General features: G+C 40.3%; 1 pseudogene; it reads left to right on the plus strand.

Moving 5' to 3' along the window:
• The first annotated feature begins 1,530 nt into the window (after positions 1–1,530).
• LOC149837200 (nucleoside hydrolase 3 pseudogene) lies at positions 1,531–2,696 on the plus strand (annotated as a pseudogene).
• Positions 2,697–5,165: the final 2,469 nt, after the last annotated feature.

The raw sequence follows: 5,165 nt of genomic DNA on the forward strand, positions 1-5,165 counted from the left end.
GAAATGTACCTGAATATAGTCATTATCAGTCAGTAGAGGTCGCCAGCCGTCAAAAATGTTATCAGAAATGTCACCAAAAAGGTCATCGGAGAAGGTTGCCAAATTGGCTGAGTGAGAGAGGGAGGAAGAGAGGCATGAAAAAAAAAACCTAAGCCTTTTTTGAGTTTTATTTTTCATAACTTTTTAAAATTTCCCATTTTACCCTTAATGAAAAAATTCTTTCTTTAAAAAAAAGGATAAAATGGTAAAACACTTATGCGTACCCCATTAAAAGGGTATGAATCCCCCTTTAATGGGGTACGCATCCCCCTTTAATGGGGTACGCGTACCCCATTAAAGGAGGATGTGCTTCCTGTCATAAGCATGTGCTTCCCTGTGCGTTTCGAAAGCACCGCATTCTACGCTTCTGAAGCGTATATCGGGGAAGTGCGCTTTCCCTACAGCATAGGCGCTTTTGGTAACTCTAGTATGAAGATAGAGAGACTCATTGATTGATTGTGGGAACGTGAGATGCAAGTGGAGGAGACTAGAGAATATTGCTAATGATCGGAGTCCGTCCAGAAGCAATGGATTCCCTTTGGTAGAGACAACAATGGCTTCCCTTCGGCTGTGGGTTTCTTTGTATGCCCATAGGGATGGCAATGGATCGGGGTGAGGGACAAGATCTCCACCCCTGTCCTATCTAAAAATTCTACCACCCATCCCCGCCTCCATCCCCACACGGGTTTTGATTTTAACCTCCATCCCCATTTCATGTCCTCCATCCTCGGTCCAAATGGGGTGAGGTGGGGCCCCATTTCTCCTCAGTCCATTGCCATCTCTAAAGTGTATTTTAGCATTTTACTAATGGGGATCAGGGACGGGGTGGGGCAGGCCAGAGGAAAGCGTAAGTCCATCCCCACCTTCATCTCCGCACGGGTTTCAATTTTAACCTCCATCTCCGGTCCAAACAGGGAGAGGCGGGGCAGGGCCCTATTTCCCCCTGGTCCACTGCCATCCCTAATTGCCCACCCATAACACACTGATTGCTTCTTTGTTTTTTTTTCATGAGATAAAAGTTTTCACGGAACCGCAACTTCTTTTTATAGATGTCACTTTATAACAACGACATAACTGTCGTCGTTATAGAGTAAAACCCTATAACGACAACATAACTATCACCATTATAGTGTAAAACCCTATAACGGCGAGAGCCAGATCTCATCATTATTGATCTATAATAGTGAGTTTCTCTAGCCGTTAGATATTGTTATTAAAGATCAATAACGGTGATATAGGGTCCTTGCCTCAAGGTGAGGCATGCGTTTTTCACCTTGAGGCACATTTTTAACAACACTGGCGTCACTCTATAACAACAACATAACTATCGTTGTTATAAAGTAGAACCCTATAATGACGAGCCAGATTCTGCCACTATAGATACAACCATTAAAGTGTTTTAACAATAATATCTAACGGCTAGAGAATCTCGTCGTTATACATGTCTTTTTAAAAACGAGATGTGTGTAGGGGCAAAGCATTCCAGGAGATATGCAACTCGCCGTTATTGATGAAGCTAATAGCGGAGAGATTCATGGCTGTAGTAGAGTAATAGCGGCGAGATTCATGGCTCGCCGTTATTGATGAAGCTAATAGCAAAGACAAAAAGCTCGCTGTTATTGCTTTATCAAAGCTGTAAGATTTTTTCTTGCTGGAAAAGAGTCGCCGCTATTGACCCTCATCATTGTAGTGTTCGAGCAAGGGACATAATGCCCTTGCCCTTTCCTATATGCAAGGGGCTGACTTCCATGGGAATGGAACTCTAACCACCCGTCTAGCAGCCAAGGCCCCTTCCCAGTACGCCAAACCCCTTGGGGCTTCAATACAAGTAATGCATATTTCCAGTTTGATGTGATTGTTGATATTGATATCTTCATCATCATTGTCACTGTTCATTCATTTTCTTTCTTTGTAAATGTGAGTAAATAACTCAAAATTACTTTTCCCTTTTTATTGCTGTGCCAGAATATCTATATAGTTGGTGGATATATCAACGAGGCTAATGCAAAAGGGGGGAATCTTTTCACTGTTCCTTCTAATAAAGATGCAGAGTTCAATATGTTCCTTTATCCTTTAGCAGCCAAGAAGGTCATTGAGTCAAGGCTCAATGATGAGCTTGTTCCACTTAACATCCAGCAGAAAGTATCTTCATTTCACCGTATGCTGAAAAAATTAAAGGCAGGAAAGACACCTGAAGCCTTGTTTGTCCATCGTCTGCTGTCAAGGTTGTACCAGTTGCAGCAGAAGCACAAGAGTTACAATCACACGGTAAAGCGTATCTTTCATGTACATGATAATGTATGCAACTGGTCCTGGTTTTACTCTATCTATTTCCTCAAGTTTTATTTCCTTCGCAGGATATGTTCTTAGGGGAAGTCCTTGGTGCAGTAACATTAGTTGGTGATCCTCTCATAAAAGCTTTCGTGAATGTTGCATCAGTGACTGTCTTGGCAAATGGTGACTTGTCCACTGATGGCCAAATTGTTATTGATAAGAAGCAAGGCAGTTTAATCAAGATATTGTCTAGTTTGGACCAGATTGCGTATTATGACCACCTTACAAATCTTTTAGGTAGAAATAACCAATCTGCTGTTATTAGCAGTTTCAGAGAACAGAAAAGAATATGGAATCCGCCAAATGGGAATGAAAACTCATAACATCATCAAGCTCTTGGCAAGTTAATTATTCTTTCAGTATAACAAATAATTTTTTATACCTATTCATTTTAGTGTAACCTTTTAGATGAAAACAAATGCATCAATTCATCCTTCAAATACTTATGCCGCATGATTTTTGGCAGCAATTGGCTGAGTTTGTCCAAAAAAATCGATGGGAAACATTATATAATTCATAAAATAATCTTAATAAGTAGATCATGAGTAGCCATTGTTCGCTCCTTATATAAGCGATATGCTTTGTTTAATATATTTTTCAACTAAATTTTTGTTGGAACACTTGATAATCCATCTCTCTCTCAGCGTTTGACTGCCACTGAACCCGTGGATTTCCTGTTATTAAGCTGGTTCTGTTCAATGATCAATCAGTGAGAAATTAGCGTTGGAATCATGAGAGTTGGCTAATATTTATAATTTCTGCTGCATTGTACCCCCCAAGAGAACACGATAGTTTGCAATATTGTTGAAAATTGATATTGATTTTACACTAACTAAACAGGTGTGTGTAGTCACCAAATATCACAATATTTTCAAATTATTGCATTTCTAAAAGTTTTGTTTCAGAAACAAAAAATGACAATGTTGCAAATAATTTGAAAAATATAAAGTAAATGTATTTATTGCACCGCATGATATTTCCAGTTTGTAAGGAACTTATAGTTTTTGGTTTTCGAGATTCTACATGAAAATGTCTTGAGGCTTTCCAGCGAAGGTTTTCTTTTGTTTTTTCCTTAAAGTGGCTTAAGAAAATCCCTTGTCGATGATCTTGTGAGGCTGATGCTAGTGAGTACTATACACATACGTATGTTGTACATAGGGGTGTGTGTGTCTGTGTGCAAGGGTGGGCATCTAGCCGGCCCGGCCTGCTAATGGACCGGACCATTGATCTGACCGACCGGGCCGGGCCGGTTCTTAACGGGCTCCAGTTTGAAGAGAAGCTCATGGCTCAGCCCATTAGCCAAACGGGCCAATGTGAACCGGGCCAGATCCGGCTTGGCCCGGCCTGGCCCAATCTTAAAATGCATAAATGCTTGATTGAAATTATGGGTTAATGAGAGAATAGCAAGTTCTCATGCAACTAATTCCTAATTAGTGTAACTAATTAGGTAAACAATAGTAATTTACATATAGCAAGTTTTCTTACAACTAATTAGGTAAATAATATTAGTTATTCAAGTTACTATGTAATAGTTAATTTAAAAAAAATATATATTATTAATTAAAAAAATAAATAACTCGGGCCCATCGGACCAGCCGGGTAGCCTGCGGGCCAGCACATATATATAATGGGCTGTGTTTGGGCCGGTACCTAATGCCCCCCCGGGCCTAAAATCATGGCCCAAACCCGGCCCATGTTAGGCCAGCTTGGCCCATCGGGCAACCGGTCTGGTTGCTCAACCCTATGTGTGTGTTTTAGGTGCTTGTCATGTACAGATATGTTATCAGTCTACATTCTCATATTGCACTAAAATTTCATTATACAAATTTAAAATTTGTTGCTAAAATTATTTAACCCAACGTAATTTTCTAGTAATAAAAGTTTTTTGAGAGGAAATAAACATTGTTAAAACACATTTACAGGTTTAGATTAATGGAAAAATACTTGCAACCATGACTTTTGAAGTGGTTAGAACAATTTCTTAGTTCCTACCACTTTTCCTTTCTCCACACGCACCCAAATTTTGTTGTCCCATTTTATGATGACCTGATTTTGGGTTTGATCTTTTATTTAATAACAAAAGGTGATCGAACCACACTCTTTGAAGGATAAAATAAATAAATACCTCTTTGTAGCGGAAGCAAAAAAATGATTGTTGATGTTCGTCTTACTCAACGGATGCATGCCCTCACTTGGAGAGATACTAAAAGAAAAACTCTAATTAGCGACAAAAATTTAAGATGGATTTTTTCCGTCGTAAATTTGCGACAGATTTTTTCCATCGCAAATTTGCGATGGATTAGCTAGAGAAAACTATTCGTCGCTAACATTCAAATTATTTGTGGAATTAGCGGCGAAAAAAATTCCATCGCAAATTCGTCGCTAATTAGCGACGGATTCGTGACAAAAATTTTTGTCTCAAACTCTGTCGCAACTTAGCGACAAAATTTTTTTGTCGCTACTTGGCGACAGATTCACGATGAAAATTTTTTTGTCGCTAATTTTCTCCGTAAAACCCTAATGCAAGCCCCTTTCTTTCCCTTTCTGTTTCATCTGTCGCCTGCAGCCCATCGACCTCCCCCTTCGACTTAGTCCCCCTCTCACCTCTGCTCCCTCTCTTTCGCTCTCATCATTTTTTTGGCTGACGAGCCCCGTTCGGCAACCCCCTTCCGACCTCACCCTGTCCCCCTCTCTCGACTTCGGTCTCTCTCGTCTGTCGACACCAACGCCCTCTCCTTTCAGGTAACCCCCGACTCCTCTCTCTCTTTCGTTTTTGTCAGCCAACGAGCCTC

The sequence above is a fragment of the Nuphar pumila genome, chromosome 5, assembly GCF_984573655.1.
Source record: "Nuphar pumila chromosome 5, dmNupPumi1.hap1.1, whole genome shotgun sequence".
In the NCBI taxonomy this organism is placed as follows: domain Eukaryota; kingdom Viridiplantae; phylum Streptophyta; class Magnoliopsida; order Nymphaeales; family Nymphaeaceae; genus Nuphar; species Nuphar pumila.